At 31.9% G+C, this 16,470-nt stretch overlaps 1 protein-coding gene across 15 annotated transcripts in view; it reads left to right on the top strand.

Annotated features, from left to right (window-relative positions):
* The window catches only part of CADM2 (cell adhesion molecule 2), a 1,196,245-nt gene that overhangs the window by 185,554 nt on the left and 994,221 nt on the right, over window positions 1–16,470 (top strand). The window lies entirely within an intron of this gene.

The following is a 16,470-nucleotide window of genomic DNA, read 5'->3' as shown; positions in this document are numbered from 1 at the left end:
TGATCCACCAGATTTACATGTGACATATATATTCCTATTGGTGAGTGTTCATGTTTTCAATGACATAAATAACTATATACATACATAGAAATTATTTGTATCAAGTGGTGTGTATTGCAATAGTGGTACTTATATCTGACCTGAGGTCAGGACTGCATATCAGTGTGACTTTTGAAGTAGGCCCAAGGGAGATAGCTCAATAGGACATCTGGGACTTAGAGCCTCTGAGTTTTATTTTCCTTGGAAATGAAGGCCTCTTCAGTATGGCCAGAGAAAAAGAGTAAACCTAGAATCTTGCCTACACAGGAATCCTTAAATTCTTTTTAGGATTTTCCATTTAATGCTCATTGTCCCTTCTTGACCACCTAACATTTGTCTTCTTTTGATTTACTTTCTTATTTCCTTTGCTTGGGTCATTATGGTCATATCACTCTAATTTTCTCTTCCTTTCCTGTTATCCACTAAATGCATATTCTAAAACTTTACATAGCACTAAAGTGAAAGTGAAGTTCACATTGAGCCCACATTAGAAATCACTTGTTTAGCCTTTGATGCTCAATTCTTAGGGCCTCTTCAAATAAGTGGTTTTAACAAGCATGCAAATTCATATTGTTTGAGGAGCTTTAGAAAAAGATATTGTTTATGAATTCCAAAAATAGATATTGGATTATGTTTGTAAATTGGTCTTCTCCTCTGGGTATATTCAACTGTATTGCTTTCAGAGTCTTCACTCTTACTTGATTAAATTATGTTTAAGGCTTTGATTGGGCTACATTAGTAGGTCACCAAGGGGACAGGGACTCACATAGAAAACTGTACTGCAGTAAAGTTAGTCGGAGTGTTGGATGCTGGAACCCTAGGAAGTAAACACACAGAAGAAGAACACAAGGGAATAGAGATGACTCCATAGACACAGCAGATGCCCCAGGAAGAAAGAGAGCCTGATAGCCTACAGCTGACATTGTGGAGAAACCAAAGCAGCTGAGCCCAGAGAGAAATGAGCCTTGGGATGAGACTTATCCCAGCCTATAGCTGATATTGGAAGAAGCTGGGACCATGGAACTTTAAGAAGAAGAGGAAGCCTGAACCCTTGCAGACATCAGCAGCCATCTCGCTCCAACACATGGCAATAGACTATGGTGAGAGAACTAAATTAACGCTTCATGGCCCTGTGACTGTAAGCTTCTGCCCCAAATAAATACTGTGATAAATGCCAACAGACTTCTGGTATTTTGCATCAGCGCCCCTTTGGCTGACTAATACAGATATGCTGAGTGGTTACCATCCCTCACACAAATCAAACATTCTTCTACCAGGTGTGATACTGCTTTTGTATTTGCTAAATCCCCTCAATTTTTAAAAATACCCTGCAGTTCTGCATTTCACATATTTTGGCTAGTATAGTGAAAAAATGTACTTGTGACAAAATGGTTATATGGATATCTATACCCATGTTTGTATTATATAACTCCAACTCTAAATTAATAACTTGAGAAATAATCATAGCAAAGCTTAATTTTTTGCGAGGATGTTTATGGGGGAATATTTTCTGATGCCCTCCAATTATTTAATTCCTTTTAGCTTGTGATAACCAACAACCATGTAGTCTGGTCTGATGTGAGTTAAAAAGGAAAGAGAAAATAAGCTAGTTTAATTTAGCCATTGCGATATACCTTTGCATTGATTTCACCTACTCTCTTCTCTAAGAAAATGTATACTAAATGGGGAGCAGACTTATTCAGGGTCTAGCTGAAGTAAGACTGGTGTTTTGCACTAATAGTTTTATAAGTGTTAGTTGTCTTTTCTCATGATACTTAGTATATCTTCGTGTCCAAGGATGAAATAGCAATTAACAATAATATATTGGACAGCATACACTTTGATCAATTCAAATTAACATTGTAAATAAAATGATAAAATCTTTACTAAGTTATTCTTCTCTACCCTTGCCTCTATCCTACCCTTCTGTCTTGAGTTCCATTTTCCAAGTAGCCAATTTAGGGCATTTAATATGGTGTGTCAAATATATTGTATAAGTAAGTGGATTTTTGACTACAAGTGTGTTGAAATTCTGTTTTTATTAATACTGTAATAGAATATTCAATCTTAGAATTTTTTTTATATTTAAAAACAATTATGGACAATTAATAGATTTTAATGATTACATATTTTATCTATTATTTAAAAAGTGTAAGTTTCTCAGTCTAAGTACTTTTAATAATTAAACTGTGAGTAATTGTGACATTCACCCTGATATTATTTTTCATGGTATGTAATTTGGAGCAAAATAACATTTTTGCCCTAAATGCTAGTGTTTCTACATCCACAAACTAAGGTAATCTTCAGTAGGAAGCAAACATATTTTTAGCTGACTCATTCATTGCCTATTGCACATAACTGACTCAGAAAAGCAAAATAAGATGTGCCTCTTATAAGCAAATGATGTCATTATTGCAAAAGTGAAACATTAAGTTACAGACAAGAATTTCATGTTTTACTCATTCTTTCAAAAAACACTTTATTGGCAAATATTACACGCTGGGTGCTATGGCTAGAAGGGGAAAGAGTGATATTCAATTTATAAAATAAAATAATTTTAAGAAAACATTAAAAATGCATGAATAAACAGAACTCAACTTACATTTTCCTTCAGTTCTTATTTTCTAATAAATTTGGAAGTTCTTCTCACATACTGTAGAATTGCAATCTCTCAATCCATGCTGATCACTGTAACATTTTTACCTCCTCACTTGACTTTCTAGGCTATACATGAAAGGTTCCTGGTGTATATAACTTAAAAATTGTTCAGTTATTTCTAAGGTTAGCAAATTCCATAGTATTCTGCATCATCTGGGCTTCCCATTATTTATTTCAAATTCTCCCCAAAGTTACTACTGAGATCTTTTACTTTGGAAAAATATGATGACCATACCTGTCTTATTCATCACTAGAATTTCACAATTAGTTCTTCAAAGAGAACATAATCTAACCTTTGTTTTTGTTTCTCTGGTTTTGATTATCCAATTAAAGCAATTTGAGCCAAGAGGTGAAAGAAAATAAAAACTTGTATGGAACCCATCGTACACCTGAAACCTAGCATGGTTTATTTTTTGACACCATCAAGCATCAGATGGTTTAAATTTCTCTCTATCACAACATAGGAATATTATTTAACTAAATCTTTGTTTATTGCCTTGGTCATGATTATTTGTTCAGTACAAATCAAGCTGGCACTGCTAAGAAAAGTTATTTTATATATTTCTCATAGCTAAAATATATTCAAACATAGTTCATCTAAAATTGTTAAATAGCATTATTTTCTTCAAGTTTTACTCTAACCTTAGAATGGATTAAAAAAAAATGTCACAAAGATGAATTGCCTAAATCCAAGAAGTTTTGAAAATATAGAACAATGAAATCTTCAACCAATCTTTAAAGCAGAGCTTCTAAAATTTCTAATTAAGGTCAGTCTCTAAGCAGCATGTAAATTTATTCACTCTAATATTGATGAAGTTATGTACAACATAGTGCTCTATTATATAATACTTTCACAAAATTTTTAAAGATTAACTGTTGCTGTATAAAATAACTATATAAAATAAAATAAAGAGTATGTGGATAGAGCTAATTCATTTAATCCTCATATCATAAGGTGCTTGAAATTAATTATGGACTCTTAAAATCTATTATTTTCACAAGAAGATTTTTATTTTATCTTCTTACTCACCTTAAATTACCAACAGAAAGTTGAAATTGTTGAAAATTTTCTTGTATTTGTCAATTAATATGAACTCTGGAAAGAATTTATAATTACATAATAATTTATTATGATATTCAAAAGCAATTGGAAGAATTTAATTTAGATATATTAAAATGAATTTTGTGCTATTAAATTATGACACGGTATAAATAAATTCACTGAAGATTTTGAGAAATGTAGAAAATGCTCGACTCATATATTATTGAGCTTTAAAGAAAGACTAGATATAGATATAGATATAGTTAGATGATAGATAGATACTGAGGCCAGATATCTTTATCTGTTCCTCAAACCAATATATGCAAATAAGTACACAGTTTTGGATTTTTTTCAAAATATTGCAATCTACTCACAATAATTTCTGGACCCGTATTAAACCACTTAACTAGGTGTCATACATTTACAAGCTACTTTCCAGTTTTGAAAAATCCTGACATTTAATTTCAAATGATACTCACAGTACTTCTATTAGGTGGAGAGGATATATTTTCATGAATATTTTACCTATAAGGAAACAGAAACTCCAGTATTATAAACCTCAATTATGGTTACAAAACTAGATAGTGATAGAATCACAGTTGAATCCAACTGCTTAAATCCAAGATCCAAACACTATTTATGATGGCACATACTACTGGTGCAACAGACCCAAGAAGAATAATCTGTCAACATGCTCAGAGCTGAAAGGGATCCATGGTCAAATACCATTGCCAAATACTTTATAGTATAATACCATCTCAAAGATTCAATATGTACATTGAAAGAGTATATTCTTAGAAAAGTCCAGCTTTTATTATTGACTATTATGTATCAGTCTCCAAGCTAGAAGCCTTACATGTAACTTACATTAATAGCCTCAATATTTTAGAGAATAAAGTTACTTACCTAACTATACCACTTGGCATTATACCATAATGCCCCCCCTTTGAAAACTGAATTACTTTCAAATGATTTTACAAAAATGACCCTTTTGATCTATGATTTTGCAAATAATATGTTTCTGCTACATTGATTATATTGTGTCTGATGGAAATATCCACAGACACTTTCATTCTATTGAATTCTGCTAGATAACTTGAATATTGGTATCACAATTTGGGTGCTTAAAAATCCCAGGGCGGTAGAGAAAAACAGAATAATCAAATGAATTGGAATTACCATGCAAATAGCTACTTTAGATCAATGCTTGGAGATGATATAAACTACGACATATGTATAAGAAAAGAACTCTTGAAGTATGATTGTATTGTTTTGGAAATCTTATTTACGGTGAGAACGCAGTTTTGAAATCAGAATGGGTGTATACAGGCATATCCATTTTTTTTAATCCTTATTTTGCAAACAACTGTTAAGGACATAATTATGAATCATAGTCAAAGAAAATTTGAGCCTTCAGTCATGAAATTGTGATCTCCAGTTTACAGTAACTTGACAATTCTCTTAGGTTTACCTTGTGGTTGGGTTTGGGCTATAATAGTATCTGATCACTACCTATAAGGGCAAAGCGCTTGTATGGTCTCCTTAGAGAACCTTTTATATGGTTTGTAAGGTCGGTCATAATCCACACTGAGTTGCTTTTTCAGAAGCATTGAGGGATGTTTACTTTTATAAGTAAAGGTTTAATAAGGCCACCTGGTGAGGCAAGAGTTGGTCTGGATTTGAACTAACAGATTCTATTTACAAAATTACCCCCCAGAGGTTGATTCCTTGTTTATCTCTAAAACTTATCTTTCAAGGGTTTTTGCTGTATTTTTTCCCCACTCATTTGTAAGATAATGAGACATAAATTAATGCTTTACATTAATTTAGCTTTGAAACACATATTAAGATTTGGAAACTTTTGACAATAATGGATATAAACAAGTGGTATATATTAGCATTTGGTAATTAGACCCCTCTAATGAATAAAAAAGATTCAAAAATTAGTTATGGCTTAATTAAGAAGGTATCATTTAGATAACTTTTATCAATAAATGTAAAATGCTCATCTGTAACATCACATTATAAGAAACTAAATGGAGATATGGTGTTTTGTTTTCATATGATTTATATGACATAGCGTAGAAGGGTATTAGCCACATTAAACATCCTTAACATGAATTGATAAATAGCAATTACAGAAACTTTTATATTTACATCAAAATTTTTGTCATTTTAGCAGAGTTAATGTCAATATTCCACTTGTTTAATATCAATATACTTGTTACTTTTTATTGAATTAATAAAACAATCTTTGTTATTTTTTAGATTTATTTTTTCTTCCCCTCCCCTTCGTCCCCCCCCCCCATTTTTGCTCTCTGCATCCATTCGCTGTGTGATTTTCTGTATCTATTTCTCTTTTTGTCTTCCCTTCTCATCTTTCTCCTCTAGGATTCACTGGAATTCGATCCCAGGGACCTCTGATGTGGAGAGAGTTTCCCCGTCAATTGTGCCACCTCAGTCCCTGATCTCTGCTGTGCTTCGCCTTGGCTCTCCTCTTTATCTTTCTTTTGTTATGTCATCATCTTGCTGCATGATTCACTTCCACGGGCACTGGCTCACCTCTCAGGCACTCAGCTTGCTGCACAGGCACTTGGCCTGCCACGCAGGCACTGGCTTGCTGCACGGGCACTGCCTCACCATGCGGACACTTGCTCTGGCACACAGTTCACCATGTGGGCATTTGGCTCACTGTTCAGGCACTTGGCTTGCCATATGAGCACTCATGTGGGCACTGGCTAACCATGCAGGCATGCTTTATCTTCTTTTTACCAGGAGGCCCCAGGGATCAAACTCAGGTCCTCCCATATGGTAGGTGGAGGCCCTATCACTTGAGCTACATCTGCCTCCCTCCTTTATTTATTTAAAAACTTTTTCAGGTGTCTCTACTTGATGAAAATGTGGTGGTTAGTCTTTTTGAATTCTTACTAAGTACAGCTTATAATTAGTCTCAAAAAGATAAGCTATACAACTTCTCTAATAAAGAATAAAGTAGGAAAAATGCAAGCATACAATAATAATAAAGAATTTTAAAGTACAGCTAACTAAAAAGTAATAAACTATACTTTCCAGTTGTAATCATATAACATTTTAAAAATAAAGTATTTGAATTTTTGAAGGATTTCATTTACTTTTAATGAAACTAAGTGTGATCCTGGTGTCCACAGCATGGATAAAATTTCAGATAAAACAAACTAAGTTCTTCCAGTACTCATTCTGTTATAAGACAATTTTAAAACTTCTACACTGAAATTTGGAATGATTCTTAATATAAAAGCTTGACTCCTCATTAATATCATGTTATTAATTTTCACAATTTTTGTTGAAACAATGACTGGGAAAAAATAATTTTATTAAAATATCTATAGTCATGTATTCTTCATCCATTATTGGTAATGTAAATCTCTGGAAATAAGCACATCCATAAGTATAAAATTTTCTATTATTTGATCATACTCAAACATTTATTATATAAAACATAATTAAACTATTATATAATGAGGGCTATTTAATTTTGCTTTTCTATGGGCTGTAATAGAAATATAAGTTTTGACATATTAAAATATAGCTATCATACATACACATATAAATTTTATAGTACTGTATAGTTTCAGAACCTTTTCAAAAACCAAAAGCTAATACTGTGTTTGTTTTAGTTTGTTACAAGTTGCAGGGAGCAATGCACCAGAAATGGGTTGACTTTTACAGTGCCATTTATTACGTTGAAAACTTAGCCAAGTTCTGAGCCCATGAAAGCATCCAAATCAAGGCATCATCAGTAGAACCCTTTTCCCCCAGCTGTAGCTGTAGGCAATCAGGCACATGGTAGGTGTCCACTCATCTCTTCCTTGTCTCTGGACCTCCTTGCTTTTAGCTTCTGTTTAAAATGGCTTCCTATCAGTTTCTAGGGTCATCTCTATCTCTGCAGCTTTATTCTGTGTCTGATGGTTTTTATTCCTTAGTTTATAGAGGATACCAGTAAGAGGATTAGGACCCACCCTTGACCATACAATCCAATCAAAGCACTTAGCTAAAATAACTGAATCAAAAGTTCCCACCTGTGGTAGGTTTACATGCACAGGAATGGATTAGCTTTAAGAACAAGATTTTCTGCAGTCCTCAAAAGCTTCACACTGCCACAGTGTTCATCATTATAAGAAATTGATGACTGCCATCACCCATTTATAGATGAGGAAAATGAACCTGAACAAGTTTAAGTGACTGGACTCAGGCTAGTTTACTAGGGTCATTCTGCTAACAACTCCCTCTGAAAAACAATAAACATGACTGGGACTTTTATCAGTTTATGAAAATTCTAATATCAAAATTTTGCTGAAAAATCATTCTGTCAAACAACCATAATAATCATGTTAATTCACATGAACAGTTTTTAGTAACAAACAAATGTCTATTTGAGAGTTATAATGTTGAGTTGAGCTCTCTGATTTTCAAAGTGCTTATTTCTGTTGGAAGTAAGTGCCACCATCCAGGAAGTTAAATAATTTCATCATATAAAGAGTAGCTCTTCTAGAAATTTATGTCAATCAACAAATTCCAGTTGGAATTCAAAGTTGCAATTTAACTGCTAATGTATTTAATGTGAAAATGGTTTCAAGTACGGTTATGTGCATAATTGGGTAACATACCTTTAGAAGAAAGAAGGAGATGGTTGACAGCAACTGAAATGTTGATTTTTATGCCATTCTGATTGCCCTCTTAATCAATTTTCATGTTTAGTTAAAGGGCATTATGGGAACTGACAGTCTTTGGTAGAAGAATTACATAAATAAAAAGGAATGCCTATTAATGGTAAGAGGGAGTTGGTAGTGGAACAAATTCTAAAAAAATAGTGGCACTTAGGAACTGATATATATATATATCTGTGTGTGTGTATTCTAGCAATGACAAACAAAGGAAGCACCAATGTCTCTGGAGATATTTTGTAAACTATTGAAGTCATTAAGGCAGGAAACATAACAATAGTTAAGCATGTAGATAAAATATCTTCGCCATTTTCTTCCACAGATACAAAAACTACAGCTATTGCATACCTAAAATTATTTTGGGTTCATTGAGGCAGTCGTTGATTGCAAAATATTTTTTCCTATTGACAATATGGTTTCCTTAGCTTAGTGTGTATGTGAGTGTGTGCATGCGTGAACAAAATTATGTGTATCTCTAGTTCATATAAAAAGAAGAACTTGGCTTTTTCTCTGTCCATTCTGTCTAAATTACAGGATTATAAAAGTCTGGAAATTAGGATAGCATTTTTAAACAGTATGTCAGTGGGATCGTCAACTCTGAAGACACTTTTTGGGGGTAAAATACTTCTAAATTTAAAAAATTTGTTCCAAAAGACAATAAATACTCACTCCCTTTTTCCAGACTTTTAGATACACTGTAGTAAAAAATTAACAATTGGAGCCCATGCTTTAAATTTATGTGTATGTTATCTTGAAAATATCAGCAAGCTAAAGGAAAAAAAAAATTACTGAGCTGATTATGAAAAGACTGCAATTAAAATTGCTTTAAAAAACATTTTTCCTTTTTTCCCCCAGACTTATTGTGCCCCCATCATTTCAACAAAGATTAAAAAAAGAGGAAAGAGTATATAATAATAAAGTAATAATGTAATAATATTATAGTAATATATATAATATAATAATAAAGAGTGTATATGCTATTAAAGAAACCAAAAATATTGGATTTATCAAAGGGCATCTATGGAAAGGCAGAATATTTAAAATAAATTAACTTATTAATAAATCAATTTATTTTAATCTGCATTTTGATAGCTAGCACAAAGGTACCATTTTATATTTGCATAGGCGAATACATTCTGATCCCATTCTTTTTTTTTTTAACAGAATTTCAAAAGTGTACAAAAATAGGTTCAAACATACTATTTTTATTTATTTTGTAATCATACTTATTGTGAGGTTTACTTTGCATTGTGGCATTTTAAACTTGTTGCCATTGCAATGGGCCACATTTTTAATATTTGAAAAATTAAGCAAACAAGACACTTCCCACAATTAATATCAAAATATAAATATTTCTTTCCTTCAAAACCCAACTGTGGATTATACTGGGGGATCATAACATAGAAGCACAAATAATTAATCTAATCTACCCAGGATGTCTTTGGAATAGTTTTGATTCTGTTTTCCTGAGGGTATGACACATCATTAAGAATTTAATTAAATCAATGAAGTAGATTTCTTTTAATCTACATGTTCAAAGAAATGAACAATAGGGAATTCTTCATTTCTAAAACTGAGGAAATTTAGTTTTTTTAAAATCTAACAATTACAACGAAACTTTCCTCTATGAGAATTTGCATCTTATTACTCTCTCACGGCTGTTATTTTTATTGTTGCCAAAAATATTAATTTCCATTTCATGATGGTTTAGAAGAATGCATTTAAGGAAACAAAACAAAGATTTCATACTTGTGCTTTTATTTATATTATCAAAAAACATATTTTCACCAAATATTCAGGTAATTCCTTTAGTTTTATAATGTAAAACAGATTTTAAAGTAGCAGTTTTTTGGGATTGATTAGATGCTCAAATATTTATTCCCTATCCTGATGTTGTAGAATAAACCTGTGATAGTTTGATAAAATTTGAATATAAATACTGATTAACACAACGTTCTGATTTTCCATTGTTTTTACCAATGCAGTTTGAAATGATTTAGTTTTTGTAAGTTTAAGTAGCCATAACTTAAATACACAGTAGTCATTTAAAATTGAAATGATTTTATTCATTGATTTTGAGGAACTTATATTAAAAGTTGCCAAATTTTTAGTTTGGAAGACTATTGGCATAGTTTTAGAATTCAAAGAAAATTTGGCTGAATCTTGGTAAATATAAAAATATCTATTATATGCTTTATATATATTATATAAATATTCAAATTTTACTGAATTATTAGTGTAATTAATTCTGAAGTATACATCTTAATTTTTTTTATCAGTGCACATTCCTAAAGTGGAGTAGTTTTGACTACTAGTAGTTCAGCAGGTAGAGGCAGAATTCTTCAGTGAGTCATGTCATTGTTTTCAGCTGTTCTTTCCTTTCTTTCATTCTGTTTCCCATCAGGGAAAACATTAGCAACACACTTCCTCTGCAGAGTCATAGAATGTAATTTTATAATTATTATGATTTCCTAGTGATAGGTTACAGACACTAGTTTTAAAAGTGGGAAAGTTGCTGCTTCTGGAAATTACATAGGACACTTAAAGAAGTGAGAAAACACAACTGAGGCTTTATGGTTCTCTAGAGGTTTCCTTTAGGGGTTTTTCTGTTTCTGATATTAGTGGATTATTTGTGCTTCATTTTTCAAAACCAGCTGTGCATTCAGACTTAGGGATTTGTAGTCTATCAATTATTGGACAAAATCATCAAGTTATTTTCTTCCTGTTAATTTTTCACTGCTTTTTTTTTTATTATGTAGGATGTAATTTATAGTTGCAATTGTTGACATGTCTTATATACTAATAGTTTTAATCATTAGTAATATATGTGAAAAAAATGATTAACAGCTAAACTTATTTTAACTCTATAAAGGGATTATATTCTTTGTATTAATCCTACCATACTGGAGGAAACAGTACAACATGATTGAATACCTGGGTTCTAGAATCTTCTTTACCACTAATAGCAGTGTCGCTTAGGGAAGATACCCATATTCCCTGTCTTCAGTAGCTTTGTCTTAGAGAAAGAAAAAACAAGTTGTAAACTCTAGCGTTTTCTGATTCAAAGGCAAGCTATATGAAATTTATTTAACCTATATTTACAAAACTGAGGAGAAAGTAGAACTGGTACGAAAAGTTCTGTGCACTGAGTTCATTACAAGGAGAGATAGCATATCTTCCGCTGGCTGTGGACGTGAGGGAGAAGCTCAGGGCAAAGGCCAACCTTGTTGTTAACCCTTCTGAAATAGTATTGGTGCTCCTATAGGTCTTTTAGAAATGTAAACTTTTAAGTGCCCTCTAATATATTAAAAACATCTTTGAGACAAGATAATGAATGTAATAGTATCTTTGTTTACTTATGTAAAAACATATCTATTGTCTCATGAGTATAATAATCTTGGAATTCTCTTGAATTTTATCAATAGATTATAATCATTGTAACTAAAGCCACATCCCCAAATAGTCCAAGCTAGACCAGATAATTCAATTTTTATAAACAGCTTTAACAAAACCCCATATTTTGATTTTTTCTTTATATTGATCAGTATTTATTTGATCATCATTATGTTATATTTTTGCAAGTGCAAACTTATCTCAGAATACTTGTATATTACTAGCTATAGATTTGGTATTTGATTGATTTGTTTGACCTTTAAATACTATGATTTTTCTTTTTATTGAAGATTGATTTATATATGTATTTATATTTATTTTTTATTTGTAAGAACTACAGGTTACATTGCAGAATAACTACAAAAAAAGCTTAAAGAATGTAATAAAATAGTCATTATAAAATATTCAATGAAAGTAAAAATATAGGTTGGGCTATCCTATCTAATGATAACTATTGAAGGAATTATGCCTGTTTTCATGGGTTTGACTTTTAGCATAAATTAGAGGCAATTTGGGGTCTAATTTTTCCCTCAGAAATTAGAGGTAATTGCATATACAGTATCCAAGTTTTTTCTTCAAGGACAAATTATATAGTGAGAAGAGAGAAACATCTTCCCTATGGAGTGAGGACAAAATACAGGATGTACAGAGGTGGATGAGGAGATACCTGGCAAGGAAAGAGATCATGAGGAAGGGTTTGTACAGAACAGGTGCCAGGTTACGATTCAGGCTGGAGTTCAAGATGAATGAACTGGGAGGGCTGATAGCAGAAGGTCACAGATATGTAATTGCATAAACAGGGATTATAGTTAAGAGTTAGGAATCAGAAAGTCATCAGTTTACAAATGTGGGCTCAGTCTTCAGAAAGCTAAATAGATGTAATTAAACAGCTCCCAACCCACTAGGTTTTGTTGGTGCACCCAAAATGAAAACTACTACTATATATACTATATACTATATATATAAAATAATAGGAGTTTTAGTTTATATATATATATATATAAAATGCATTATTTTAAAGCTCATTATTCTATTACTCTTCTCCAGTGCAACTGGAATACACTAAAATTTAAGATGTAAAAACTAGAGAATTTATACTTTGTATGGTTAATGTTAATGAATACAAACTGAATTCTCTATTAGCAAACTAATTTTTTCTACAACATGTATCTAAGGGTGGGCTAGATGTGTTTTCCTTAATCTGCATTTACTAAGCTACATGGAAGTAGGGAAATCATGGGGAAAACGGAAGTAACAGGGAAAAGAGCTTGCATAACTCAAAGTGTAAGCATATAAATTAGGGCAGTATCTTAGAATAGGTATATAAAACACAGGCATATACCCTAACACCTCTTTAGCAATGTCCTTATAAATTCGCTTATATCTAGTAACATGCCTGGAAAAGTTTTAAGCACTTTGCAAACATTTTCTCACATATATCTATGGTGATTCTGAGGTAGCATTATTATCCCGAGTTTGTAGATCAGGTTCTTGAGACATAAGAGGTTAAGTAATTGCTAAAATTAACACACCCAGTAAATGGAAAGTTATTTAATGGGTAAAATACGAAGTTATAACCAAATAGTTTCTCTGGGTTATATAAATATGTATCCAGCCCTTTAAAATTGCTACCACTTCTCAGCTGCATGTCAGAATATCACAGCTTGTTTAACCTGGCAGGATTCACAGTCTTACTTTTAATTAGCTAATTATAGACTTAGGTTATCTAAATTAGTTCTTCTCACTCCTTAGGGGTGTTGAACCCAGAGACTTGTCATTGACTGTGCTCTGCAGAGCACCCTGGCTCCTGTGAAACCAACCTACACAAAACCTATGATATCTAATCTACTTCCCTTACCCATGATTTCTTGCAAATGAGGTGAATTTATGCAGGGTATAGAAACACAGATTACATAACTCTCAGTCTGATATTTTCCTCTGGCTTGGTCTACTGCAAAACCTTTTACTAATTAACAAATTTGTAGCTGTATAATTTAGGGCAAACTACATAGCATGTTTACACCTCAGTTTCCCAATCTCTTAAATTGGAATAACAATACTGCCCGTCTGATAGGATATCATTTAAGAGGATTAAATATCTTAACCCCCAGGAAATGCTTATGTTGGATATAGGAACACTGCAAAATATTTGCTCAATTATTGCTCTTCTATTGCTATCTGAGTAGTAGTAGTAATAGTGGTTTCATTGATGATATTAATAGAACAATTCTTTCTGGAAACTATTGATGTATTTGACAGAAACTTCTTACTTTGTTTCTCAAGGGTAAAGCTTATTACATATCCTATTTCAAATCTATCAATATGCTTTTATCTACAAGAATTTATCTATGGCAGTAATCGACTTCCAACCCTTTTTAATCCCAGCCTGTTCTCTAGAAATATGCTTTGAAGGATATATTTTAATAAAAGTAGTATAAACTTTCATCAGATAAAACTTAGATTTACCTGGAACTCCACTTTGCTTCACAGTCTACTATATTGTGAGCAATTTAGCACATTTTCACATCTCAATATAGCTACTTCCACTGGCCCGATTACCACCTGCTTCCTTTAGTACATGTAAGATTCTTTGCTGAGTCTCTATTAATTACTTTATTGACTGTGATCAATCCCAAAATCTCAGTGGCTTAATTCAATAGAGGTTTATTTGTTGCTTAAGCTAGATGGTCCAACATGAATCAGAAGAAGATTCTGTTTCATTTTTGTCATTCAGGCATCCAGGCTCTGAGACTCCAAATCACATAATCACACGTCACTTTAAAGCAAGAAAGAAGAGCAATTCTATCTGTGCCAGAAGAAGAGCCTTTGCAAAAAATTCCCATGTCCTTTACACTGAATACAAGTTTGCCTGCTCTCTTACAACATAGTCATAGCAGCATAGACACTGGCCTTTAATATAGCCTTCCGATCACATGCATTTATACCATGTGCCAGTTAAAAATATATCAAATCATGATTTGAATATGGAATTTTTTTGTTGCTTTTTAAAATATTTCAGATTGTTTTACTAAGCATGTTTTAGCTTCAGGGATTTGAGAATATAAATGAAGACTGGAAATTATCCAAAAGTTTTGGTGCTGGCAGAGAGCATCTTAGCACTGTGAATCCATGTGGGAAAACTTTGCCCTTGCCCCATTGCTTACAATATGTACATAATTGCCATAGATATATTTGGATTATTTCTATTGAAATAGTTTAAATGGTTATAGACTTACAGCTTTTGTGAAGAAGAAAATGAACTAATTATTTTCAATGAGTTAAAGTGAGGATAAATTGCATCAAATTTAGGTGATGATCTACCTTTCATCCCTGAAAAATGAAGAATCATAAGCTATGCACCTTTTAACTGAATCTCTTCATGGAAAATGAATAGGGCATGGCAGAGTCAATCTGTTAATTTCAGCTATATTAACCAGCCACAAGAATTCCTGCAGTCTCTCAGAGTCAATATAAATCAGGACAATGACTGTAATGAACAGATTGTCCACCAGTTAGTGGGGTTCACTGAAGTGTAAAGGCAAAGATCATTTTTTGTTTTTTTTTAAGCAATTATTTTTCCAATTTAGCTCAGCCCATTTTATATTGTATTTAGAACATATTATGAATTCTCTTAGCAAACATATTATAAACTCTCTTAGGGAAGAGATTAAAATGACAAATCCAGACAAAGAACTACTAGCTGATGATTAGCAAAACAGAAGTATAAAAACATGCAAGACTTGATAACTTTACTACTATACAAACTTTTTAGTTTTGGTTTATTATTATGAAAGATTTTTTAAATAAGCTTAAACAAAAGTAAGAACAAGTCTTACTGTGACAAAGAATATGTTTTTGAGAGATTTTTTAAATGATCTTTTCAGATAATTACCAAAAGGCACTTGTTGTGTTCAATTTCTAAAGGTGTGTCATAAATACTTGTGTGAATAAGAACAATGGTTTAAAAAATTGATCTCAAACCTATTACTTCTATTTAAGAAAAGTCAACTTAGGTATAATGCTATGTTTTCTCTAAGAAGAAAAAATTAAAACAATTTTAAATATACCTTCATCAGTTTCTAATTATATGATTTATCCCACAATAATTCCCATTAGGCTTTATGATTTTAACCTCCGCAGAGGTTTCTAAGACTTTTGTATTAGAAATAATTAAGAAAGCCAATTTTCATTTGAATATTTGTCTCTATATAAACAAGATTAAATATAGATATATATAGACATAAGGACATGGAAATACAGGTAAACAGATATTCACTATCTTTTCTTATGTACATTTCTGAACAATATGGCTAACTTAGTGTATCTTTAACACATTTACAGACGCTGAAATGTGTCATTATTTTCAGTAACATATACAGATTTTCAGTAACATATGTAATTCATAATTCCTGAAAGTTTTGAAATCTTGTCCCATTAGGTTTAAGAAAAACCTAATGGAAACCTGTTTCTTTTCTTTCCAAAAATTTATTATTAAAATGTTGTAGGTAATTGAATGTATGTTGAGGGAAGATTAGTTTATTTTTATTCTTAAAATTTTCTTTTCAGTCTATATTTAAAATTTTAAAAAAATGTTTAAACAAGTTTAAGTAGAAATATCTACTTAATGATGATTAT

Source organism: Dasypus novemcinctus, chromosome 4 (genome assembly GCF_030445035.2).
Source record: "Dasypus novemcinctus isolate mDasNov1 chromosome 4, mDasNov1.1.hap2, whole genome shotgun sequence".
NCBI lineage: Eukaryota > Metazoa > Chordata > Mammalia > Cingulata > Dasypodidae > Dasypus > Dasypus novemcinctus.
Note: the sequence above shows the minus strand (reverse complement) of the source record. Positions and strands in the feature narration are given on the sequence as shown.